Source organism: Camelus bactrianus, chromosome 27 (genome assembly GCF_048773025.1).
Source record: "Camelus bactrianus isolate YW-2024 breed Bactrian camel chromosome 27, ASM4877302v1, whole genome shotgun sequence".
Classification (NCBI taxonomy): domain Eukaryota; kingdom Metazoa; phylum Chordata; class Mammalia; order Artiodactyla; family Camelidae; genus Camelus; species Camelus bactrianus.
This window is the reverse complement of record NC_133565.1, coordinates 34,115,067-34,135,183: the sequence shown is the minus strand read 5'-3', so window position 1 is coordinate 34,135,183 and position 20,117 is coordinate 34,115,067.

Genomic DNA, 20,117 nt, shown 5'->3' with positions numbered 1-20,117 from the left:
AAATGATCATAGGCATTAATCATAGCTTTAAAACACCTTCACAGCAGCACCTGTATTAGCGTCTGATTGAAAACCTGGGGACTGTGGCCTACCCAGACACACACAAAATTGACCATCACACGTTGTACATAGATAATTAATGCCAAATAGTTAGACTACCCCAAAATAGAAAGTAACATAATGAAAACTGCCAGGAGGCCTACAGCCGGAGGCACCACTGCCAACTTCTCAGCGAGTATCCTTCCAGACATTATTCTATGCAAACACACATACACACACATTTTAAAATGAGATGATATAAAATCTGTTAATTTTCACAAAAGAAAATAGCTACATATATATTTTTCACTTTAGAAGTAATACATATTCACTAGGCAACATTCAGAAAGATATGAAGGAGGAAGTAAATATATTGAAAGTCTCATCACTCAGAGATAAATCACCATGAACACTTTGGTGGGTTTTAAAGATTATTTTCATATATATATATATATGAAAATATATATATTTTATATATATATATATAGTTATACACATTTAATTTTAATAGATGTATGCATCTTATTTTAAGGATGTACTAGAATTTATTTAACCAATCTTTTCCTGGGGAACTTTGCATTATTCAGAACTCTTTCTACTGCGAATGACAAACTCAAATTAGCTTGTAAGAAACAAAGGAATGTATTGGTGTAACTTGGAGGTTAAAGCACAGCTGGAACAAGGAGTCAAATGATGTCTGACTTCTGTCTCTCCAGCTCTTGGTAGGCTCTCTCCGTATGCTGTGCACGATGGCAACCAGCTGCTCTAGACTCACTTTTCATAGGCTTAACAATCTGATGCAGAGGCTGCTATGAGTTTATCCAGTATCCTAATAGAACCCCAATTTTATCTGGGGGCCCAGTATACCAGGTAGAAACTATATATCTGAGACTCCTCTGCAGGTAGGATTCACTTCTGACCAAAAATAAAAGTCATAGGACAGGACTACAGGCACAGCTTTTTGAAGGGTGTAGATTCATGCATCCTTCTGCCCTTATCCCTTCTTTTCCCATATTGGACCATGGATGTGATTGTTGGAGTTGCAGCAGCCATCCTGTGACATGAGGTATCTTTGAGGTGGGAAGCTACATGCTAAGAGAGTTAGAACTGAAAGACAGAAGGATACTAGGTAATTGATGATAACATGGAACTGCTGTACTATTCTGAATTGCCTATCTCAAACTTGTTTTATGTGAGAAAATAAGCACCCTATCTTGTTTATTCTACTGTTGAATTTTCTGTGATTTGTAGCGGACTCATCCCTAACTGATTTATAACCCCAGACCTAACAAGTAGGTCTGTCCAAATAACCCTGGCGTAAGAGCTCCAGGGAAGAATGAACCCAGCCTGATTTCGATCTGTGCCTGCCTCTCCTTGAATCCAGGGAAACAGTACATCCGTTAGGACACATGTTTTCTCAAGAAACAGAAAAGCCCAACTTGAAATACCAGCTCAGTTGGAATCTTTGTGCATTGCTGGTGGGAATGTAAAATGGTGTAGCTGCTATAGAAAACAGTTTGGTGGTTCCTCAAAAAGTTAAAAACAGAGTTACTACATGATCCAGCAAATCCACTTCTTCCAAAAGAATTGAAAGTAGGGACTCAAAGAGATATTTGTACACCCATGTTCATAGCACAAAATAGACAAAAGATGGAAGAAACGCAAATGTCCACAGGCAGGTGGTGTACACGTACAACTGAGCGTTACTCAGCCTTAAAAAGGAAGGAAATTTTGAAACATGCTGTGACACAGGTGAACCTTGAACATTACGCTAAGTGAAATAAACCAGTCCCAGATGGAAAAATATCGTATGAGGCCACTCGCACCAAGTGCTTAATCACATTCACACGGATAGGAAGTGGAACGGTGGTTTCCAGGGCCCGAGGCAGCAGGGTGGCAAAGGGGAGAGTTGTTATTTAAAGGATACAGAGTTTCAGTTTGTAAGATGACAAGAGTTCTGAAGATGAACGTTTTCTTTAGCAGCTATGCCACTTTTACGTTCCCACCAGTACTGCCATGAACATTCATTTAGGTTGTCCCTAATTTCTTTAAAAAATGTTTTGTCATTTTCAGAGTACAGATTTTGCAGGTCTATTAATTCATTCCTATGCACTTTATTCTTTCTTGATGCGATTGCAGATGGAATTCTTAATTTTATCTTCACAATTTTCATTGCTAGTATAAAGAAATACAATTCCTTATTATATATTGACCCTATAACCAGCAGTTTTGCTGAACTTGTTTATTTGTTTCAGCAGATTTAGTGGCTTCTTTAGGACTTTCTGTCTATAAGAACATGTCATCTAAATGAAGATGGTTGCATTTCTTCCTTTACAGTCTGGGCACCTTTTATTTCTTTTTGTTGCTTATTTGCCCTGGCTAGAACTTCCAGCACAATGCCCACAAGAGCAGACAGTCGTGTTTCATTCCCGATCTTAGGGAAACATTATCTTTCACCAGAAAGTATGAGGTTAGCTACAGGCTTTCTGCAGACGTATTTAATCAGGTTGAAGGAGTTCCCTTCTGTGGCAGGCGTAGTAGTGGCTCCCCAAAGTTGCTGACACCCCTGGAACTTGTGGATATGTTAGGTTACATGGCAAAGGGAAATTCAGTTAGCAGGTGCAATTAATGTTGCCAATCAGCTGGCTTTTAAAATAGGGAAAGTCACGGGGGTTATCCAGGTGGGCCCAATATAACCATGAGAGCCCTTACATATGGGAGCAGGAGGACAGCAAAGTAAAAGATTTGACAGTGGAAGCAGGGTCAGAGAAACGCTGTGGTTGGCTTTAAATGTGGAGGAAAAGGGCTAGTAGCCAAGGCCCGCAGGCAGCTTCTAGCACGGATTCATTCCTGGAGCGTCCACGTGGAACACAGCCCCGCTGACACCTTGAATTTTGTCCCAGTAGTTTGACCCACAGTGTCAGATTTCTGACCTCAGAACAGTAAGATAATACATTTGTATTATTTTAGCCACTAAGTTTGTGTAATTTGTTACTGCAGCATTATAAAAAATGAATACACTATTTCTAATTTGAGTATTTTTTTATCACGAGTTGATTTAAAAAAAAAAAAAACAACACATCTCATACCTTATGAATTCCAGGGAACAAAGAGAACAACGTAACAGCATCCAGTCAGAAAGCAGTGCATTTCGCACCATGAGAAGTGAACCAGGGACTGTCCTTCCAGAATACGCACTGTGGAAAGATGGCCGGCGGCGTTAACAGTCTGTGGCAAACGAGGGCTGTTCCCGTGTGCGGACAGAAAAGAGCACAATCAGGTGTGCAGAGGCTTGGAAGGATGCCACTCATGTATCCTTTCAAAATTTTTTCTCCAAGAAGAATTTCATCCAAATGAAAAATAAGATTAAAGGAATCAAGAGAGGATGAAAACCTGCAAAGCAGAGTTAAATCCAAACGCGGATGCTCTGGGCGTAAATGGCAATGCAAATGTTTTCACAAGTTTCTTCAAGGAGAAGGATAAATGATGTCAAACAGAATGAAATTCTTGAACAAGACCGTCAGTCAGGTCGCAGAGGGGTAAGAACTGACAGCTGCCGACAGTCATTTTTTGCTGAGCAGAGACTTCTTAGACTAACGTAGGCTCAAATGTTTGTTACAAATTGTAAGATAATGATAACTATCGATAAATCAGAGAAAGAATATGTGGTTTTCACAATCCTAAAAGGAAAAAAAAAAGGGAAGAAAACACAGCCATTATGGGAGGTCAGAGGTGACAGAAAAGGAAGAAAGGGAACAAAAATAATACATTAGGGAGGCAAATTATCATAAAAAACGCATACAAGGACTGAATCTCTCTATTAAAAGATAAAGATTGAGATTATTTTTAAAGGTGAAATGAGCCGTCAGCTACATTCTAGAGCTCTGGCCAAACAAAATGAGAGAGCCAGCTTGAAAACAGAAGGATGGACAAATGTATTCCAAAATACATTTGGGTCCCAAAACTAATTTTAGACAAAGAAGAATTGGGGGCTAAAAGAACAAAGTAATTTGAGATAATCTTGGTCAGATAATCTAACACCAACTGCCAACCCCTTCATCTTTTCCTTCCTTAAATACAGAAGCTAGAAAAGCTAAATACTCACTTCACCTTTCCAAGACACACAGCGCCAGGTGGCTATGTGAACAGGGTTGCCAGATTAAGTAAATAAAAACACGGGATGCCCAGGTCGATTTGTATTTCAGATAAACCATGAATAATTCTTAGTGTAAGTATGTCTTAGCCAATATTGGGGACATACTTATGACACAAAATTATTTGCTGTTTATCTGAAATTCAAATTGGACTGAGAATTCTGTGTTTTATGTGGCAAACCCACATGTAACCAGCTCTGGCCAATGAGACACAAGCGGGAGCGGTTAAGATGGTCGTGAGCCTCACGCTGACCTACAGATGCAATACGACCTCTGTTCAAAATCCTAGCTGCCTTTTTCTTTTCAGAAATGGACAAACTGATTCAAAAATATACATGGAAAAGCAAGGGACCCTGAATTACAAAACAATCTTGGATAAGAAGAATCAAGCTGGAGGATTCACACTTCCCAATTTCAAAATTTACCACAAAGTACAATAATCGAAACAGTGTAGCTGGTCCTGGCAGAGAGGCGGATCAATGAAACAGAACTGGGAATCCAGAAATAAATTCTTATGTTTATAGTCAATTGATTTTCCAACAGGGTTCCAAGACAACTCAGGGGGGGAAAGAGTCATTTTTATAACAGGCAGTGCTGGGACACCCGGAGAGCCACGCGTAAAACAATCGTATCATCGGACTCCCACCTCACAGCATATTCACAAATAATAATTATGTCGAAATGGGTGATAGGCCTAAAGAGCTAGAACTATAAAACTCTTAGAAGAAAACAAGGGAGGACATTGCTGTGACCTGGGGTTAGACAAAGCCTTCTTTGGTGTGATACCAAAAGCACAAATGACTAAAACAAATAAGTAAATTGGACTTAAGCAAGCGTCAACTTGAGAAAAGCGATTTTCACATATTGAGATGTAGGGAAGTCATTCTGGCTTGTATGTGAGTTAACTTGAATTTTATGCTAATTAAAATAGCCTGTTTGTGGCCTATCAAACATACATTGTACAACTGCTTCAATTATTAAAGAAAAGGGCACAATGACCAGAAATAAGGAATGTCCATGTTAAAAGTAAAGATTAAGTGGCCCTCGTCCTGAAACGGCAAAGCTGCTGCTCCTGAAACGATGCCTCCCTTCCCAGACGCCAAGGCGGTTCTGACTCGCCGCTTATGTGCTGGTCTGTCCTTTTTTTCTGAAACCTGGAAGAAATGTAACCCTGACTTGTTTAATGTTCTTTGTTCTGACAAGACATAAAACTGTGCTGGAAACCCTGCTTCTCTGGAGCTGCTTCTCAGTGTAATCTGGGAGGCAGGCTTCCCAGCTAGTCCTCAGGTTGGCTCCAATAAAACTCTTGTTTCTATTCTTGATTGTTTATTATTTTTGTTGACAAACTTTTGTACTTCACACTATTAAGACAATTAAAAAACAACCCACAGAAAGGGAGAAAATATTTGCAGGTCATATACCTGCAAAGGGTCTAGGATCTAGAATATATAAAAAACACTTAACTCAACAATGAAAGACAAACCGATTAAAAAATGGGTGAATAACTTGAATAGACATTTCTCCAAAGAAGGTATACAAGTAGCCAATAAGCTCATGAAAAGATGCTAAACATTATTAGCCATCAAGGAAATGCAGATCAAAACCACAGTGAAGTATCATTTCACGTCCACTAAGATGGTTAAATCAAAGGACAGGAAATAAGTGTTGATGAGGATGTGGGGAAATTGAAACGCTCATATATTGCTGATGGAATTGTAGCATGGTACAGCCGCTTTGGAAAACAGTTTGGTAATTCCTCAAAATGCTAAACATCAAGGCACCCTGTGATGGGGAAATTTCACTCCTAGGTATACGCCCAGGAGAAAAGAAAACATACAACTACACAAAAACTTGTACACAAATATTCACAGCAGCATTATTCACAACAGCCAAACATGGAAACAATCCAAATTTCCATCAAGTAATGCACAGATTAATAAAATGTGGTATATCTCTGCAATGGATTATTATTCAGCCATATAAAGAAATGAAATACTGAAACATACTACAATGTGGATGGACCTTGAAAACGAGCTACGTGCAAGCAGCAGTCACAAAAGACCAATATGGTATGACTCCATTTACACGAAATGCCCAGAATAGGCAACTAGAGAAAGTAGGTTAGTGGTTGCCTAAGTCCAGGACGAGGGGTGGGACAGTGGGAGGTGGAGAATGAGAAATGACTTCTGATCAGCACAGGGTTTCTTTCTGAGGTTATGAAAATGTTCTGTCATTAATAGTTACATAGCTGTGAATACACTAAAAGCCACTGAATTGCACTTTAAATGAGTGAACTGTAGGCTCCGTGAATTACATCTCAATAAAGTCACTAAAAACATAGAGCTAGCCTCTCATTTGGCATCTGTCTCATCTGTCAAATAATAGGTCATTCGTTTGATAGTTTCATCTGCACTTGCTCATTTTATCTACTTCTGGAGCTTCTTTTACATAGAGAGAATTTCCAACATCCATCCTCCACTCAAGACCACGATAGTACGCAACCCAGAAGCCACCACGCACGTGTGGTTAGAGGTGCGCTATTAACCCACCGTCCGTCCCAGCCCCTGCCTCAGTGGAGTTTGGCAAAATTATAGCCCTTCTGTGCCTCTTATTTATTGTTGTTTCTCTGAATTTTCCTCTTTCGTAAGGGTTTTGGGAGAATCCCTTAGGCCTGTCGTCTGACCGAGTGGTTCCAGAATCTGGTTGCCCATCAAAATCACCTCCAGAAGCTGATTAAAGATATGGATTCCCAGCCCCCGCTTAATGATTCTGATTCTTTAAGTCTAGGGTAATGGCCAGAGACGGTGTTTTATTAAAGTGCCCTGGAAGATCGGTAACTTGAATTTAGCTAGTTGGGCATTTCGAAACCACTCTTATAACTAATTTCTCATTCTATAATATCCATTCTGCTATTTACTGCTCTGTGGAGCATTTCATTTTAACAGTGTTTTTCATCTCTAAGAACTTTGCGTTGTTCTCAGATTGCTCTTTTTTCATGACAGTTTCTTTTTCTATTTTAGCACTGCAGTGTCCTCTCTGATCTCACTGAGCATGCTAATTAGAGAGTCTTTTTTATTTATTTTTTTTTAAGCTCTCCTCTTCTTTTTTTTATTAGTTTCTGTGTGTGCCCAGAGTACTCACATTTTTCAGAACTTTTCTTCCGCCTTGTCCGGTCGTATCAGGGCTGTGAATGCTCGGGGTGGCAGGGCTCCCGATTGGCAAATAGGCAACTCAGCAGGGGGAAGACCCGAGTTAATGTAAAGCTATCTTCCCAGCGTTGCTGGAAATTTCCAGCAATCACCCAACATCTCCTTCAGCAGTGGTTCTCCATCTTGGCTGCATATTAGAATCACCTGGAGAGATTTTATAACTCCCGCTCCTGGGCTGCACCCGGAACAATGAAACTGGAACTCTCCAGAGCTGGGTACTGGCTATCAGTTTGTTCTAAAAGTTTCCCAGGTGATTCTAATGTGTGCATAAGGTTGCGAACTGCTGCTACAGTAGAAATCAACACGTCTCAAACTTTCATGGGCTGTGAATCACGTAGGGAACTTAGTAAAAAGCCAATCCTAACTCACGAAGTGTGACATGGAGCTTCAGAGCCTGCATTTCTAACAAGCTTCCGTGTGATGCTAGTGCTGCTGGCTTCTAGGAACCATATTCTGAATATTAAGGGTCTAAAGCAGTGGGTCGCACAGTGTGATGTCCTGACTAGCAGTGGCAGAATCACCGGGGAACTTGTTAGAAATTCAGGTTCTCCATGGGTTTCTCCTGAATTGGAAACTCGGGGGTGAGGCCTGGCATCTGAGTTTAAAGAACCCCCTCCCGGTGACTCTGATGCTTGTTCAAGTCTGAAAACCTACAGTGTACGTCTCCGCGCACGGGCCTCTGGCCGCCGTAACGGAATAACCCTGGCTTTATGACGTGCAGATTCCTGGAACCCAGGGCAGCCTAATCAGACTCTCAGAGGGTGAAGCCTCAGTTCCGCCTGTTTCACGGGCTTCCCGGGTGATGCAATGCACGCTAACTTTGAGAGTGACTGTGCCTCACCCTTGCTAGGCTTCTGAAGATATTTCAATGCCCCAACACGGAAGCAGTTTTGGTTATTTCAATGCCCCAGGCTATTTCTACCCAGTTAATTACCTGTGTAGAAGCTTAACATGATTAATTCATGTGGATAGCATCTTGGAAGTCCCACAGAACCCTATAATTATGTGTGAAATACACATTTAATTTAAACACAGGGGCAAAGATTACCCTGATGATGGTCAGGGGCCTAAGGGTGTGAAGAGAAGGTTTTGAACAGGGCATGGGAGTTGTTTCTTCCTGGGCTTACGCTGTGGCCATCTGGTGCTGGTAGAATTCTCCAGATTTGGGCTTTTCTGATTCCCAAGTAGGGCCTTACAGCACCCAATTAAGTCTTAATGCCGCCAGTGTGCCCAAGCTCAGAAAAAAAATGGCTAGGTCCCACAGATAACACCCAGCAGAGATCTAGGTGTCATTATTTGGATAACTTGGCTGCAAAACATGCCAAATGAAAATGCAGCTTCCGCCCGCCCGCCCCTTCCCCCAGATATATTTTGGGGCCTGAGTGATCAAAATCTCCTTAGTCCCTTGCTTTGGCTCTTGCAGTAACTGGGTCTCTTAAGTGTTTGTTTCTGCAAAGAATACATTTTCACGTGCTGTGCTATGAGTGTGTTCAACAAACAGAGAGATTTTGGGTTCAGAAATTCTTTTTTTCCTCTGTATGGGCCAAGCATTTCAAATGATTTGGCTTTGGTTTCAGTGTTCCTTTGGAGAGTTGATTTTTTTTTTTTGGTAATGCTTTAGGCCAAAAAGAAAAAAAAAAAATCAACTCGAAAGTGCCAAAGGAACAGCCAAAGCAGCTCCATAACTGTCACCCCACCCCTGGGCAGAAATACGAGAATCCAAATAACGCAAAATAGCTCAACAGACCATCCCCTAACTGAAAGCAGTCCTCAGGGGAGTGCTTCCTGCCCACGGCTGCCTCCCCCCTGCTGGGTCCTGGCTGAGGCTGGAAAGGGGCCAGGCTTCGGCACCTCCTAGCTTTGATTGCTGTTTACCCCCCGAAACGTGATTGTCTGTAATTATATATAATCTCTCCCTTGTTTACTCTTTTCCACCGAACCTTGAACATGGTTCAGTCTCTCTCTGCTCTGCTCGGGCCCAGCGAAGAAACATTTCCCGTATTTTCAGATTTTCTTTCTTTTTTGTTTTTTAAGAGATGAAAGCATGAGGTCTCCCTTTGTCCCTTCGTTCTCTAAAACCTGACATTCTGGCCATTCCTGAATTGACTCATTCAACATCAGTCGAGTGCCAAGCACAGAGCTAAGTGCCTTAGAGGAGTTGGAAGTGAAACCAAAACGGCCCCGGCTCCTGAGGACTGACCAGAGTCGGTGCTTTTTGTATAAAATGTGTGATAACTCATAGGAAGAGCAAGCAATTGAGATAATAACGGGAAGAAATGAAGCCACACATCTTTTCTTAACTGACAACATAGCGCTCGTCAATATAGTCCCCCTCCCAGTCACTTGGGTTTAATCCTGTCCCTGAATTCATCATTAACAGCCGAGTTTGTCAGAGGCAGGGGCCCGTGAGTGTCCAATTTGCCTTATTCCCCTGCAGGCCGCCTCTACTGCCCTGTTTTAAAGAAAGAGAAGTTGTGTTCTCTACATGCAGAGCAGATCCCCCGGATCAGAACAGGCACATGGATGCACGCTTTCGAGAAGATAATCACATGGGCAGCCTCCACGGGCATGCAGCCGGCGCTGTCACTCAGGACCCCATGCTCAGACAGCCCTGTGCTTGGTTTAAGGTCCTGCCGTCAGCACTGTGACATTCTTCACACTTTTTGAACAAAGGGCGGCCCAGCTTCATTTTGCGTTGTGTCCCACAAATTAGGTACCTGTTCCTACAGACAATCCAGAACCCACCTTCCTAAGGCATTCTCATCCAACTTTGAGCAAACACCAATGGAAGCTCATCCAGAATCTGATGGCCCCGGCAGCCAGGAAAGAGAAAAGTTTGCGTGTGCTCATGGGCTAATGACTTTCGTGGCGCTCCTCCAGCCAGTGTTTGGATTTCTTTAACATGCCTATTAATCTTGTCAAGTTTCAGCTTCGCTCCTCTGAAACAGAACTGACCCCAGAAATATTCTGGCAATGGGCTGTTCGGGCCCTGCCGCCTCTCTGGGGGCGCCCTGCTCCCTGAAGGTGCTGTTAAAGGGGCATCTGTCTCTCTTGGAGGGAAGCCGCTAAGTCCCAGGTTTGAGCTTGGAGGACAGACTGAGGATAAATAAGGCCTCCTGGTTGGGGGGGTCGGGGGGTGGGGATGAACCATGTCCAGAGGGAACGGAGGAGGAGCCTGTTGGCTAAATCACCAGAGAATTACATACAGGGAAACCAGGGTCCACTCCCGAAAGCCTTCATTTGTAGGTTCCAGAAGGAGAGAGGGGAGAAGATTACCTCCCAAGCTGTGAAGCGGTTCAGCGCAGGCTCTGGGAAGGGCTGTGGGAGAGAACGGGGCCCCAGGGCTGTCTGCAGGGCCCAGTGTTGAATGAGAAGAGTGCTTTTCCTTTGACGCACCCCTCTTAAAAGGTTTGCTTTGTATTTGGTGAGGCAAATATTGGCAAGGGGATCCATTTCTTATTAAAAAAAAAAAAAGAGCAAAATCTTGAAAACCAAAGCTTTAAAAAGCCTGGAAGAAAATACAACAAAATGTTACAGCACTTGATTCTGGGTGGTAGGGTGATGATTCGGAGCTTTCCCCCCTTCTTTTTCCCCCTGGCTTTTCCAAAAGTTTTACAGAGATAACCTCATGATGTCCATGTTATTAAAAAATGGGCTTCTTTAACAACTATTTTTTAAAAAATGAGAGGGTTAGAATTTTTAAATATAGAGACATAGGCACCCATTTAAGCAGGCCTGGGTCATCTCCTGAAGCTGAGAGCGTCTCTCCTGTCAGTTTCCAGCACCAAGCCTTAACGAAGAAGGTAGAAAATCATTGACTTAGACTTCCCGCTTCAATATTTTTAAATCTTAGGGGATATTTGTATGCAAACAGCAACTCCTGTGAGCTCATGGCTGGCAGAATTCATTTGTACCTGCTGAACGTTCCCACCTGAATCTCCCAGTCGTTCCTTTGCAGTTCCCAAAGTGGAGGGAATCAAAGTCATGGAAAGCTGGCTGTGGCGTGAGGCTGTGGCGAGGCACAGATGTCCCACAGGGAAGCCGGGGACTCGCTTTGACACAAGCAAGTCAGGTGTGAGGACTATCACTGTAAATTACCTGGCATGTGTAAGTACCGATTTTTGCAAGAAAGCCTGTCAAACTTTTTTTTTCTGAGATGTTTTTTGGTGGCTCTTTCAAGTACCAATTATAAAATTTCCAAACCCCAGACATTTGGGTGCCAGTCTGAAACAGGGACTGCTCGTGCTAAGACTCGTAGTAAATTGCAACAGTTTGGAGAGTGGGCGGTTTGCTTCCCAGAGTTCAAGCAGGGACTGCAGCTGCCAGTGGCATCTCTTGGAGATGCTACTACACAGAACTTGTCGCTATTCCAAGATGGGAAATAGCTTTCACAGGCTCCCGAAAGGGACTGGCTGGAGGAGGGACGGGCAGGAGACAGAAGTCTCCAGCCCGCGGGCTCTAGGCTCATCAATAAAAAAGTAACTGCTTAATGCGGCTTCCAGCTATGAGAAGAATATAAATGAACACTGTGTTCTTCTAAACGCCTCTAATCTGCGGTGCCCAGGGATGATACATATGTATGTGTTAAATTTATCTATAAAGAGTCAGGACTTGTGGATGCCCCTTTATGGCTTACAAGTCAAAATGCATGCAGCAGCGGAAGTTAACTTTACAGATTATGGCCTTGTTTCGGAGAAAAGGTCACTGGGCTGTCACTGAGAGATTCAGTGAGGAAAAAATGGCGTGTGATGCCTCAGGATGGCAGGACATTAACTTGGGCAAACACCAGCGTGCGGTGTGTCTTACACGTGTACATACACGTATGTTTATACCTCGGTCGGATGAACGGCACCGCAGAACTGGTCTTTAAGGGATTAAGTGTATCTGAAATTTTGGTTCTAGAAGAGGTGGCATATGAAAGGAGGGCTGCGCGGGCAGAGAGCAGTATGTAGGTTGCAAACAAGAGAAGGATGTGCTGCCTCTATGGGTGGCTGGGAGGTCCTGGGCCGGGAGGGAAATACGTGAATTAGCCACTACCATCCGGGACCAGATCCAGTGTGGCGGCTGGCGTCTCTGAACAGAGAGATTCCAAAGGTCTAAAGGCAAATATCTGGCCATACAACCAGGCACCTCAAGGGTTGGCATCAGGACGCATGACCTAGTGAAGAGGAGATGAAGTTAGAAAGAACTTGTACCTCAAGATAAAGCCTCTAAACCAAAGGGAAGGCACAGGCTTCTTCCCACCTCCTCAGAGAGCGCCCTGGAGCGGTGCGCAAGAGGCCAGTCCGCGGGAGGGGCGGTGGGGATGCCTGGACTCCGCCTGCGCTGCTAGGCATGAGAGGAGAACTTGAATTTTCACCTGAGGTGGTACCAGTCCACAGAAGCAGAGCAAGTTCCTCAAGGGAAAAAGCTCTGAAAACAAACAAAACCCTTGAGAGAGTGTGGCATCTTCTCAACGGGCATCTACAAGGGTCGTAACACTGAGTGTACAGGAGGCCTGGGCCGGGCAGAGAGAGATCAAGGACCAGCAGGAAAAATGCAGAAGGTGCGACCTTGGGAGCTCTGGCAGTCCCGGGGCAGGTCTTGGAAGGCTTCAAAGCATCCTGTTGGTGGCAGCTGGGGCTGGGGACACCAGGAGAGAAGGGCTATTTGGAAAAGGTGACAGTGGCTGACAGAGCTTGGTGCCAAATATGAACTTGAAAGTCACCGTGCAGAACGTATGGACTGCGGCGACACGGGGCTCTGACCTCATGGCTTACAACCTTCCCAAGTTTGGCTCAGTCAATCCATTTGAGCCTCAGTTTCCTCATCTTTAAAATACGGATAACAAAACCTACCTCACGGGGCTGTCGGGAAGGTTTAATGACGAAATACTGGCATGCAGTAGGCACTCAGAAAACATCAGTTCCCTTCTTCCTCTCTCCCTATTGAGCCTTCTTGATTCAGGTCACTTTTTCTTAATTGAAGCATAGTTGGTTTACAATATTGTGTTAGTTTCCAGCGTACAACATTGTGGTTCAAGATTTTTATAGATTATACTCCATTTAAAATTATTATAAAATATTGGCTGCATTCCCTGTGCTGTCTAATACATCCTTGTAGCTTATTTATTTTCTGCACAGTAGTTTTTAACCTCTTAATCCCCTGCCTCTCTCTTGTCCCTCCCCCTTCCCTCTCCCCATATAGTAACTCCTATAGATTGTTCACTATATCTGTGAGTTTGTTTTTGCTTTGTTATATTCATTTGTTTGTTTTATTTATTAGATTCCACATGTAAGTGATAAAACACAGTATTTGTCTTTCTTTAATTTATTTTACTGAACATAATAATAGCCTCCTGGTCCCATGTTGTTGCAAATGGCAAAATTTCATTCCTTTTTTTGGCTGATTAATATTTCACTATATATATATATGTGGTATATATATACACCACGTCTTCTTTATCCATTCATCTGTTGATGGACACTTAAGTTGCTTCCATATTGTGACTATTGTAAATAGTGCTGCTGTGAACACTGAGCGCACCGATCTTTTTGAATTAGTGTTTTCATTTTTCTCGGATATAGACCTGGGAGTGGAATTGCTGGATCATATGGCAGTTTTAGTTGTAGTTTTCTTTTTGAGGAACTTTCATATTATTTCCCATAGTGGCTGCACCAATTTACGTTTTCACCGACAGTGAAATGTAGGGTTCTAGGGTTCTCTTTACTCCACATCCTTGCCAACACTTTCTGTTTGTGGGCTTTTTGATGCTAGCCATTCTGAGAGGTGTACGGTGGTATCTCACCGTGGTTTTGATTTGCATTTTTCTTATGATTAGTGATGTAGAGCATCTTTTTTTGTGCCTGTTATGGCCATCTGTATGTCTCCTTTAGTGAAATGTCTTTTGAGGTCTTCTGCCTACAGATCACTTCTTCTTCTTCAGTAGTGCCCTTTCTCAGTTTCAACTCCCTCTGCTATCTTTCAGAGAATGATGGTGGCTAAAGGTACGCACCAGCCTTCCTTGTCCCTGGCCATACCTCCAGCCCTGAGACCTACTTCCCCCTATTGTCAGACGGGTTATCCATGCAGGGGGCTCCCAAACACCCCAGAGCTGACAGTAGAGCCCCAAGTTGCCTTTGACCTGTGCCTCAATTCTAGAATACTCTGGAGAGCTGCATAAGCTACTGATAGATTTAAGCTGGGTTACTGTCATTCTTTGACCTAATACTATTTGGTTATAAGGTTCTTCCAAAATCTTTAAGAAATTGTCCTGCTTAGCCTGCACTGCCTGCACTCTTGGACCAAATACAGCTGACCTTGTCCTCATTTGCACAGCCAGCAACTTTGGGATCAGCTCACTGTTTCGAAGACAGACCAGAACTAGGTCAGCTTCTGCTGTCCATGGCTGAGATCGGCACACAGTGTTGTGGGAAGCGGCCAACACACATAAATACACAGACATTTGGTTTTTTGAGTTCTTTTTTTATTAGATTATGCATTCTCGTCTTAAAAATCAAAACACTATACAAAGTTGTGGAATAAAATTTTTCTCCCACATCCCGCTGCCTTGATCTACAGCTCTCTGCCCCAAGAGGCAACCAGTTTAACTATTTCACTTTTCTCTCTATCTCTTTATGCCAATGTGAACATGGTTTTCTATTTTTTCCTTTTCATACACAGGAGGTAACAAACCATATACCTTCTTTTGTGCCTTGTTTTTTTTTCCCATTCAGCAACATGCCCTATACACTTTAACAAAGTGACATACAGAGAGATCCCTATGCAATTTTCCTCTCATTTTACAAATGCACAGTATTTCATTTTGTGTCTTTAGCCTAGTTTAATCAGATCCCAAGTGATGGACACTTGGCTTATTTCCAAACTTCCAAGACAAGCGCCGCCATGACTTAACTTAGGCACCTGTCATTTTGCACATGTGCAAATGGACCCGCAGGACAGACTCCCAGAGACAGACTTCCTGGGTTAGAAGGTCAGTGCATTTGTGTTTCAGTAGATACTGTCATCTTGCCTCTGCAAGGTTGTGGCGCTGGGAACTCCCACCAACGGTGTATGGAGGAGAAGGCTTGTTTTCCTGTAGCTTTTTCAACAGAGTTATATTGTCAAGTGTTTCAATTTTTGCCAACGAGAATGAAAAATGGTATCTCATCATCATTTCAAATGCCATCTCATGGCGTTTCTCTTATTATGAGTTAGGATGAGAACGCATATTAAGCAGAAACCTGTGGCTCTAAGGAAGGAATGAGTCCTAAGGGGTTGAAGAGAGAGGCCACTTGTGATTCCAAAAAACATTGCGAAGGCAGGATGCAGAAGTGAGTCAGGAACCCACTCTTCAGACACTTGACCATCTACCCCTGTTCAAGGTGTCTCACGGTATGGACCACAACTAGATTTTGTGGAGGACAGCAAAAGAAAGTGGAACTCCAGATTTTTATTTTGACTTTTTTAATCTTGAAGGGGTCTCCAGCTTATCATGTATGCAAAAACTACACAGACACACAGCAAGCAAAAGAGGAGCAAGTGTCCAGCAGCAGCTGGCCCGTGGTACACACAGCCCGGGTCTGGGCACGTTTCCTTCAGTAGTGGCCACGTGATTGGAAATCCATATTGAACAGGACCCATTACTTCTCAGTTGGTAATAATGGTAAAGTATACTCTAAAAGTCCAAAAAATACCAAAGTCGTTAAAAAACAAATGGCCGAATCAACTTTATACATAGAAGCGCATGGTTAAGGCCTCCTGTGAATCGCTGCTCAGCCTGGGCCAAGTCAATGAGAACAGAGCCATTTAACAGACCAAGCACATAAAACGCAGGTAAACATTTACTTTATGTCTTAATCCCTCGGCTCCGTCTCACGGGCTCTCCCCAGTTTTCGCCACTCAGCAACTTCAAGGACACAACACAGTCACTGAAAATGCAGAGTCCAGATGGTTCCTATGAAGCGTTTGGGGGCAGGATGGGGGTAAGTGATTCTCTTCTCGTCGGGAGTCCAGCGTGGCCCCTGAGCTTTGTGATGCGATTTGGGGTGAAACACCAGGGCTGTAGCAGCAGCATTTAGTGCTAGTTAAGCCCTTGCCGTGCGCCAAGCGCCGTGCTGATGCGCTGAATGTGTGACCCGGGTTTTCATTTAACCCTAACAGCAGCTCTCTGAAGCAAGCACTATTATTAGTTCCTGTTCACGATGGAGAAAATTGACATCTAGACGGTTTAGGTGGCTTTCCCAAGGTCTTAGAGCTACTAAGTGGCAGAGCTTGAACTCAGGGCTGTCACAGTCCATGCTCTTAGCCTCTTCATCAATGAACTAATCACGTTTGACCTTCAGTTACACGGACTGACAGCACCTGGAGGCATCAGTTATACAGCAGGGCCGGGGCAGGTGCTTCCACCCTATTCTGTTTCAGTTCATGTGGGTGAGCTCATTGTTAAATACTCCCTTTGCCTAAAAATACCAGGCGGTCCACACCCCGGAGCCCCGCCGTGGCCACGGCTGACGCCCTGGAACTAGAACGCGCTCCGTAGAGCTTTCCAAAAGGCTTCTTGACCATGGCGATGGTGCTGGGCGTGACAGGAAACGGAGGGAAGTGAAAGCAAGAAAGGCGGAGAGAGACGATGGGGGTCCTGCCAACAAGGCAGAGACCACGTCTGCTCCCCCCGCCGAGGCGGGCCGCGTGCCCAGGCCCCTCCCGCAGGGGTCCGCTAGGCCAGCTCGGTGCCCCACCGTTACCTGTCCCTGCTCTTCACGGATCCTTCCTGAGTTCCAAGGGACCGCTAAGGGGGGCTGGGTAACCGGCCAATCATTCAATCCCTTCAACAAATCTACTAAACATTGTTACAGATTCTGGGGCTAGAGCAGCAAACAACCCATCCCCCCCAAAAAATCCCTCCATGGGCCTCAGGCCCCTTCTAGAGGGGAAGGAGGAGCTGCAGAAGGCAGACAAGCAGTAATAATGCAAAGTGCATATCGAAGGTCTGATGGTGACAAGGACTATGTAGAGAAACAGAGCAGGCAAGGAGCTGGGGCGTGGGGGGAGGGGAAGGCGGAGGAGGACGGGGAGGGGTGGGGGGAGGAGGAGGAGGATGGAGCTGCTGTTTCTCTGAGGGTGAGGAGGGCAGGCCTCCTCCGACAGGCCTCCTCCGACAGGCCTCCTGTGACCCGTGCTGCTCTCCAGGTGAGAGTGTTCCAGCCCAAGGGAGCAGCTAGGGCAGAGCCCCAGAGGCAGGGACAGGCCCCCTTATTTAATGAGCCACATGGAGGTCAGTGTGTCTGGAACAAAGTGAGACAAAGGAAAAGTGAGAGGAGATAAAGTAAGTGAAGTAAGTGATGGCCTTGCAGGCCCCATAAGCACTTTAGCCTTTGTTCTCAGTCGACAGGGTGGCAATTGGAGACCTTTGGCTTTTGGGCTTTTTTTTTTTTTTTTTTTTGTATATATATATATATTTTATTGAAGTATAGTTAGTTTACAATGCTGTGTCAGTTTCTGGTGCACAGCATAATGCTTCAGTCATACATGAACACACATATATGTGTTTTCATATTCTTTTTCACCATAAGTTACTGCAAGATATTGAACATAGTTCCCTGTGCTGTGCAGTAGGAAAGTTTCCCAAAGGAGAGGGTATTTGAACTAAAGCACCAAAGAGGGAGGATATACAAATGAAGGGTGTTTCAAAGAAAAGGGAAAACACGAGTGCAGGCAGACTTCTGGACTCTGACTGGTCCAGAGAGGCTGGAAAGCGGGGCGATTGGTGGAAGGGTGTGAAGCTGCAGCAGAACAGAAAGCCCGGCTGCGAAGGCCCTGAGCACCCCGCTAAGGAGACGAGGCTTCTGTACGAGATAAGGAGCCATCAAAGGTTATGGGGGGAAGTGAATATTCCTGACTACTTGGGGAAGATAATATTATACAGGAAAGAGACTGAAGGTGAGGAGACAGTGGAGAGGCTGGGCCAGGGATGGTACGTGCATGGGAGACATACTGGCCCTCCTTCCCCCACATCCACAGGGACATCACTAAATGATCTTGACACTTTTTCCCTGTGTACCTGGATGATGCCTCGGAATCCTTTCCACTACAGCACCCCAGCCCATTTGCAATGGCACAGGAGTTAAATATATAGTCTATCTCTGGTCTAGACAAGAGGTGTTGAGAGTCCGAGCTGGGGCAGATCTGAGATACATCGTGTTAATCATACAAAAAAGAATGGAAAGAGATGGACAAGGGAGAAAAAGGTGTTTGGGATGGGTGGCCCGTCTCTAGCCTTGCAGAAATTCTGTCATAAAGTGGGTTATGAAAGCGTCACCCCCGGGGGCTTTGATTCTATGCCGTGAATGGATTGGGCTGTGCTGATGCAAAGAGAATTGTGTTCAATAGCAAATATGCAGATCAACAAACCAGCAACTCATTTTGAAATTAATTGGTACGAAAATGCAATGTGAAAAAAAAAGTTAAATTATTTTTATGTCTTTTCCAGTCTGTAATTGATTCTCTCATTGAGTGTTTTATGTTAAGTGCTTTATGACATGGATATTAAGGATACTGCATAAAAATAGAATGGACTACACAAGGTAGACCTCATGTACATAACCCAAACTCAGCTCCATTTGTCACTGCCTTAAATTATCTTCAGCTATTACAATTTTTTTTTCTGTCTTTTGCAGCTCTTCATTGATTTTTTCTTCCATCTCCTCTCAGTGACCTTTATTACACGATGCTTTCTGGTGCTGGTCCCTCCTACTCCATTTCATCTTTTCAATTTCTCCCTGATGAGATACCTTATCTTGCTGGTCCGGTTTCAGACGGAGCCTGAATCATATAGATTCCCCAGAGAGCCTGCATCGAACCAAGGAAGTGACTGATATTTCCACAATAATACATCTGAGTTTGTAAAACTGTCCTTCCACCCTATCACTGAAAACTGGCTATTAATTAATTTATTAACTTAAATAATTATCTGGCGCCTTCTATGTTCTAGGCACCACCCAAAGCACTAGAAATACAGATGTCTGCCTACAAGCTCAGTGCCACAATTGTTATCCTACTGACATTTGTAATGGAGTCAGAAATTTATTGGTGCTCCAACTCAGCTGTGCCAAAAGAATGTTGCTGCTCTAGGCTGCCCATAACAGATCTTCTTTGATGAGATCTCACCTGCTGGGAAGCCAGCGAAATCTTCTAAATTTTAGTCCAATCTGATTACCTGATGCAGTGGTACAATCGTTTAAAAGGTATCCTTATGAAAACGCTCAGTCCCTTTAGGTAAAAATGCTCTTCCTCTCAGATACCCAGCCGTCCTCCCTGCTCACCTGCAAGCGTGTGACAAAGGGTGTGGCTCAGTGCCCTTGGCAACAGGAAGGTCTTAGATCCAGATCTATGCTCCTGGTGGCTCTCCACATCCTCGCTGGCCTCTGCGACAGTGGTGTCTCTTTCTGACTCACCTCCGTTTGTTCTGCGAGCCTCCTCTGCCGTTGGCAGGGGCCACAGTGGTGCTCCCTGGCTGACTGGCTCCTCAGCTCCTGAGGGCATCGCCTACCCCTGTGGGGTTCTGTCTTGTCTCCCACCCAAGCTGTTCATAGGTCTGACTCTTTGCCCGTCACCGTCACAGGCCTTACTGCAGGCCCACCAGCCATCACATCTGCTGCATCTTGAACGTGCATCCTCTCAGCAGCATGTAGAAACTTCCAGGCCCCCCAACACCACACCCAAACCAGCAGCTACT